This window comes from Macrobrachium rosenbergii, chromosome 7 (assembly GCF_040412425.1).
Source record: "Macrobrachium rosenbergii isolate ZJJX-2024 chromosome 7, ASM4041242v1, whole genome shotgun sequence".
Lineage (NCBI taxonomy): Eukaryota > Metazoa > Arthropoda > Malacostraca > Decapoda > Palaemonidae > Macrobrachium > Macrobrachium rosenbergii.
Genome location: NC_089747.1, coordinates 4777501 through 4785904, shown reverse-complemented (window position 1 = coordinate 4785904; position 8404 = coordinate 4777501).

Sequence of the window (8404 nt, the reverse complement as noted above, 5' to 3'; positions counted from 1 at the left end):
TGTGTTTCTGTGTTCGTGTGTGTGTGTGTGTGTGTGTGCGCAAGCGAGCATTCCCCGCTCTCGCGAAAGAAGATGAGGAACAATGACACTCGAGTCTTATTGCCGGCGGAAATGCATTTTATCGGCGCTTTCGGCCGCCCGGACAACAGGCCCAGATGTTTTACGAGGGATTCCTTGATGATCGCTCGCTCCCAGGTCCGTTTCTTGGCTTTTGGGGGATTGTTCGCTTCGTTTTTTCTATTTTTCTTTCTTTTGATTTAATTTCTGGTGTTTCGGTTACTTTTGGGTCTTTAGTAAATTTGTAGGTATTGTTTCGTTTGGGCAGAAATTTGTGTTTTCTAAGATTTTGTCCTACTTTGCGTCGTTCTCTTTCGCTGTCTCTGTTTATCTCTCCCTGACATAGCCAGAGGTTTCGTCAATAAGCTCAACATGCTTGTTATCTAGCTCTCTCTCTCTCTCTCTCTCTCTCTCTCTCTCTCCTCATGCTGGTACTGATAGGTCTTTCTTTTCATCTTTCTCTAATACAACCAGTGCTATCATCAACATCTTGTTATCTTTCATTCTCTCTCTCTTTCTCTCTCTCTCTCTCTTCTTTCTCTCTCATGCTGGTACTGATAGGTCTTCCTTTTCATCTTTCTCTAACGCAAACAAAGATTTCGTCAATATGTTCTCTCTCTCTCTCTCTCTCTCTCTCTCTCTCTCTCTCTCTCTCTGCTGGTGCTAATAGGTCTTTTCTGTTTACCTTTTCTAACTCAACTAGAGCTATCATCAACATCTTGTTATCTTGCATCTCTCTCTCTCTCTCTCTCTCTCTCTCTCTCTCTCTCTCTCATGCTGGTACTAACAGGTCTTTCTGTTCATTCATCTTTCTCTAACACAACCAAAGCTTTCGTCAATATGCTTGTCTTCTAACAATCTCTCTCTCTCTCTCTCTCTCTCTCTCTCTCTCTCTCTCTCACTAACTAGAACAACCATGCCTCCCGTTAAATACCTGTCACCTAAAACTGCAACCTCACTCCAAACACGACTCAAGAATAATTGTCGTCCATCTCACCCGCTCCCTCTCTCTCCCTACCCCACTTAAAGGGAGGCGGGGTAGGGGAAGGGGAGAAGGAAGGGGAGGGTAGAAGCAGCAGGCAGCAGTGATGGGGGGAAAAAAACCAGCCTAGCTAATGGCACCTCGTGGGGACAGTGTCAGATGACCGCTATTACTTAACCCAATGGGATCAAAGTTTGCGTGAAAAATGTAAGGCGATTCTGATAACAAATTGCTTTTCCAGTCCTGACCACGGCCTGTTGGGGGGGCGGGGGGAGGCAGGGAGGGAAGGAGGGAGGAGGGAGGGAGGGAAGTATAATAACACGAGCCATGATAGCAAGAAGCCAGGAAGGTCCTGGAAATTTTGTGCTGGAATAAGCATTGGACGCACGAGATTTGGTATGCCCTCTCTCTCTTTATCTCTCTCTTGGAAAATAACTGCATCTTGGGAAAGGCTTGTTTAAGAGTGAAGTTTAGGTTTCATTTTACAAGGGATTCGTTATCTTTTACTGGATCTCTCTCTCTCTCTCTCTCTCTCTCTCTCTCTCTCTCTCTCTCTCTCTCAGCCCAGTATTCAAAACGTAATGAGACTGAACTACTATTTCTGGAATTGCGAAAAAGTAAGTGATTTCCCCAGACAGCGAAAAAGAAATATACAAACCAACTGTCGATTGCACTTCTCTCTCTCTCTTTCTCTCTCTCTAACACGGAATAACGGAGATGTCATCAAAAATGAACCCATAATCAAGCAAGCACTTACGAAAAATTAAATGATTTTTTAAACACCGAGATAAGAAAGGAACGCTGGAGCTGACGGTTACACTACTCTCTCTCTCTCTCTCTCTCTCTCTCTCTCTCTCTCTCTCTCTCTCTCTCTCTCTCTCTCTCTTGACTTGGAGCACTAACAAGATTATTATTCTATAAAAATATGAGCTGTTAATCAAGCAATTATCCAAAAATCAAGCACCTCCTCTTGGCGCCGACAGCATCGAAGTCACACTGGTCTGAGGAAAAAAAAAACAACCCTATTTCTAAGGCACAAAGGGACCCGGAGAAAGAATATATGGACCGTTAAATCACTCTTATAGAGAGGGCCAGAATGGAGGCACAGACCCGGAGGAAGGGGCATATGACCTTTAACATGCTTTTGTCAGGCGGCGACTGTGGGAAAGCTACTGTGGGCAGTGAAAGGCACTGTGGGAAAGCCACTGTAGTGGAGCTTTGTGAAGCCTCAGTGCCGGGAAAGGGAAGTCCTTTCCGTCAATTCTTGTCACCGGTGGGTTCTCGTTGCTTGCGTGCGATTGCGTGCGACGTGTGGAGGGATTTACGTGCTTGCGCGTGCGCAAGGATATTTATGCACACATACGCGAGCTCACAGGATTCGAATCTGAATTCCTTCATCAGTGAGGTGAGGATACTAGTCACATCAAGATGCCCTTGCACACATTAAACTGATACACTCATTTATTTTTTAACAATACACTTTTATTCCCTTTAAAGGGGGTAGCGCCAGAATGGTAGTCTTAAAGTTCTCAACAAGTCTTTAGGGGATGAGGTTGCTAACCCCACACCCTTCCCTTGGGCGCCCAGTTGACACAGGTACCAATTCACAGTTGGATTGACTGGTGAGAGATACTCCTGGTTCAAACCTAGGCCATGCACTCAAGAGCTTAAGATTCTACTACTGGGTTATGGAACCATATATATATATATATATATATATATATATATATATATATATATATATATATATATATATATATATATATATATACATATATATATATATATATATATATATATATATATATATATATATATATATATATATATAAACACACACACACACACACACACACACACATATATATATATATATATATATATATATATATATATATATATATATAACCTGTAAGAATGAAAGCTTACCCGGATAAAATATAAATCCAGGATTACTTTGTGATGACTGAGAATTTGGATGCTTAATAATAACAATAATAGTAATAGTAATAATAATAATAATAATAAAATAATAACAATAATAATAATAATAATAATAATAATAATCATCATCATAATAATAATCATAATAATAATAGTTACAAAACCATGCTCTACCGAGTTAATGTCCCCATCACTTATAACTTCGACAAGAAGCCATAATTTTGTGTTAATTACTCGGGACCAAATGACCTTTAGAAATCATGCCAAAGATCTTAATTTACATCGTAGCTATTTGGGAACGAATTTCCCTAAAAAAGTGGCTCATTATAATTATAAAGCTTAGATGCATTTAATGTAAACATAATGTAAATATAACCTTTCATACTTTCCCCCACAGGGAGGGGTTACCGCCTATGGTGAGCCTTTTGAGGCGCACTGTAGGTGGTACAAATTACCTTTTTATGGCTGCTTAGGTTCTTTTACTTAGCCCTGCTCCAGTCTGCGATGAGCGTTTAAGGAAGGATCATTTATGCCAGCCACTGGAGTCTGACAAACTTGATTGTATGGCTGTTTAAATAAGTAGATCAATAAGTAAATAGATGATGAATGGATAAATTATATATTTATATATATGTATATGTATTGTATATACATAAATATATATGTGTGTGTATGTATATATGCATACATATATAAATTTTTATATGTATATATTTATTTATTTTTATATATATTCTATATTTATGTACGTGCACACATACACACACATATAATGTGTATATATATACACATTCATATAGAATATATAAAAATAAATATATATATATACATATATTTAAATATTTATATATGTATGCATATACATATAGATATATATGTATATATATTTAATATATACAGTATATATACACACATACATACATATATCTTTACTTACCTTACAGTCGAGTTTAACCTCCACCTTCCCAGAACCCAAACACCACTTACCACCTGAATCCCCACTGACGGGGGAACCGCCCTCCCCCCTCCCTTCCCATGATAATGTAATATTCAAAACAAAGCGATTATTATGACATACAATCGCCGGGTTAAATATATAACACAAATGAAATTCCTTTTAAAACGGAAAGGAATGGATAAATGGTGGGGGCCTTCATGCATCGCGAATTAATCATAATGGCTGGACGGGAAATCATTTTGTGGAAGGGAGTAGAAACTCATGAAACGCCATCATGATGATTTGGGCATTTGATGCTAAAATACAATTGCCCTCAAATTGAATAAACAATTGGCTTGTAAAGGGGATTAAAATATCTCGGTGACATTAATGTTTCAGAGTTAAGAGAACAATGAGAGAAGTTAAGTATGACATTAGTGTGGAGTTATATAATAATAATAATAATAATAATAATAATAATAATAATAATAATAATAATAATAATAATAATAATAATAATAATCATTATCATGAGAAGAATCATCACTTGATTCCTTACTATTAATCGTTTGACAGCTAAACTATATCATGTATGGACAGTGCTTGGTTAGGTGACCATCCTCGACCACACTAGTGAGCACGTACTGGTTACGCATCAGGGAAGGTGTTATGGCCACAAACCTCATCCCTAAATATCTCTCGCTTAAATCAGAGGTGCAAATTCCCTTAATTATTATAAACATCTAAATATATGAGAGATTTTTTTTTTTATTTTAAAATTAAACAAATTAAAATCTTGAGCTCAAATTATACCACATTATTTCTACAAAGTAACAGAATTAGACTAATGACCCTGGGGTAAGACAACATTAATTTTTCTTCTCGGGCTAAATTACATAATTTCCTGAAGATAATTACCTACTACCAGACATTTATCTTAACTTTATCTTTGTCAGAGGATAAAATAAAAAGGGCAGTTCAAATCGAGGATTGTAATGAACTGTAGTATGTAATATACATGTGTATGTATATGTGTATATATATATATGTATACACATATACACATATATTACATAATACAATTCACTACAGTCCTTCAAAAAATGGAAGCACACCCACTGTTGATCTGAACTGCCCTTTTTATTTCTTGAATACATACTTATTACATATACATATATGTATAAAGATATATATATATATATATATATATATATATATATATATATATATATATATATATATATATATATATATATACACACACACACACACACACACACATGTATATATATATATATATATATATATATATATATATATATATATATATATATATATATATATATATATATATATATATATACACACACACATAATGTCCATTTCGGATACGGATCTGGGAAAGCTTCAATGTTGAAAACTGTTTAATTCGATTCACAAATTCAAGTTTGGACAAGTAATTTCAAATGAACGCCAAGCGACAAGATTTCTGTACATTTATCTTCATAATAAGCACTATAAAACTTATCTTTGGGATTAATGATAAAGTCACCCAACGGGAAAGCACAACAAACGCCACTTAATTTAAATACAGGGGAATGCATTTTCAAACGGAAGCGTCTCTTGAGGTTGTCTGGTGTGATTTTGTACAGAAAGTCAGAAATCCTTTCTTAATGTAAAACTGAAGAAGAAGCAGGAGTTCTGCTTTGTTATATAATGTCCGGTAGATGTCGAATTAGTTTCTAAACGTCACGGTTATGCTTCAGCCTCACGACCAGAGCCCTCTGGGCAGTCTTGGAATTATACTCGTACATAGCCTCATTTTACTTTCGTTTTGAATCTCTTGCTTAATTTCAAAACTTTCCATCTATTTATTTATTAATTTGTTAAGTTATTTTTTCTTTTCTGATAACTGATCTCTTCCTCCTGTATTTCCTATTACCTTCTGTTGCTTATTTTAAATGATCACCATATTCTTTGGAGGCTTGAATTTCAAGTTAATGGCTCCTGTGGGTTTGTTCCATATGAATAGGGTTCATCTTCCGAATAATAATAATAATAATAATAATAATAATAATAATAATAATAATAATAATAATAATATAATAATAATAATAACTGAATCACATTAGTTCACTTAACATCAACCTCCCATCTCTCCAACATCTCTCTCCATCTCTCTCTCTCTCTCTCTCTCTCTCTCTCTCTCTCTCTCTCTCCTTTTATAATTATTTTCCGCTACATAGAATGCATAATTGCTGTCTTGCTCTCTTATTATCTTATTTAGCTTCTTTTATTACTTAACAGTATTTCAATATTTCATTCCCCTTACTTTATGGGATTCACCTATTATTATTATTATTATTATTATTATTGTTATTATTATTATTATTATTATTATTATTATTATTATTATTATTATTATTATTATTATTATTAGGACTCTTTCTGACTTGCATGAAATCCAGGAGGATTGGGAAAGGTTTATTATCACCTTATTTTTAAAAGCCAATTTCACTAAACCTACTCTTAATTCCCTAATTTTATTTCCATTTAGCGCTTGTCTGAATGCATAAAAGCATTATCAGAGAGAGAGAGAGAGAGAGAGAGAGAGAGAGAGAGAGAGAGAGAGAGAGAGAGAGAGAGAGAGAGAGAGAGAGAGAGTATCAAGTTATGCAAAACCATTATTCTGATATGGAACTTTCCTGATTGCATAAAATTCGTAATATTACACACACAGAGAGAGAGAGAGAGAGAGAGAGAGAGAGAGAGAGAGAGAGAGAGAGAGAGTTAATCTATGAAAAAACATCCATAGATACCTACCTTTTTTTTCTTTTCTTTCTCTGCTTTGTCTTCTGTCACATATAAAGGATCAGCCTAATCTACGTATCTTTTCGTCCCTAATCTTGCTCAGCTTCTCGAGTAATCCTCTTCTCTCGGGATTTTGTCCAAATCCCGGTCTTTCTTATGAGGATTAACCTTCCAGCAACATCAGATTTTTTTTTTTGTCAGCCTGCACCATTGTTTGGGATCTCACGAGTCTGGGGGGAACAATAATGGGTCACAATAAGACCCCAAAATTTCGGTATTTTTGTTATTAAAACATAATTTGATTCCAAAAGATAAAATTAGCTTTATGGGAATTTAGTGTTTTAACTTATGAAATATGTTAAATGAAATTTAACATAATCTTAAAGATAACCAGAAAAAACTTCGCTTTACAGGAAATAAAATTCAATGAACTATCTTTATCTTTATAATTCTACAATATTTAAAATTATGAACAAGCAAAAACAAACGCATAATTTGGCTTTCAGGAAAAATATAAATGAATTTTATACGTCTACAAATCTTTTAATCATACACACAAAATAAAATTATACTTCTGTGATTAATACGTTATTCGGCATTCAAGTAAAATTCCGGCTGATTCTAAATTGCCTAAGTTTCCCCCCCTCCCCTCTCTCTCTCTCTCTCTCACCGACTTTACCTTAGCAGACAGTGTTGAGAATTCTCTCTCTCTCTCTCTCTCTCTCTCTGTTAATTTATTTATGCGTTGATGCAGGCTCCAAATGAAAATAATGTTTTTGCATAATTTAAATCTCTCTCTCTCTCTCTCTCTCTCTCTCTCTCTCTCTCTCTCTCTCTCTCTCTCTCTCAAGCCTGGGCTAGAAAAAGGACACATATGCCCCAGATCCAATTGGCATTAACACTCCAAATAGAAAAAAAAAGGGTATTCACGCCACACTGTATATATATTGATATACGAGTCCGAAGGCCAGTGTTTTTCCCCCAATGAGAATTCCACGCAGCTCGCAGGGAGCGGGGAGGGGGGGGGAGGAGTTTTATATTGAAAGCTCTGCCCGGCTAAATAAAATGCTTAATTAACACAGGTAGGCAAGTTTTAATTGGAAGGGAGAGAAACAGGTCGTTTGAAACGGAAGCGGAGTTGGGGGGGGAGGAAGAGATTCCAAAAGTTGTCCAACTGAAAGTATAATCGATTTTGTAAAAGGAGGGGAAAGTTCAGCGTTTAGGGATATGTGAACGTGAATGACAGTAATGGGGAAAAATAGGATATACAATCTCAGTGCTAATGACTGGGATGGGGGAGGATTAATGGGTGGAAAATTATGTGATGGGTGTTTTTACAAACTCACAAAGGCTGGTGGGATGGGTGACTAACTTCCCTCATGTAAGCCAGAGAGTCGAATAAAATGAAGCAGGCGATGCACACGCCTCTCGAAAGAGGGAAAGTTCTGAGATTTTAAAAGCCTAATAAGAGGATTATTAATATACAAATTCATATTACTGCAAGAATATTTTGCTGGTTATTGATGCCCCGATTCTTCTTATGGCAAGAATATGTAACTGATGATATTTCTGAATCGAGAATATTGGCAGAGGGGCTATAAATAAACTTCTGTCAACATCGCATGCATAGAATACGTCTAACCTCTTTATGTATCTTTGAAGTTTCCAAGTCT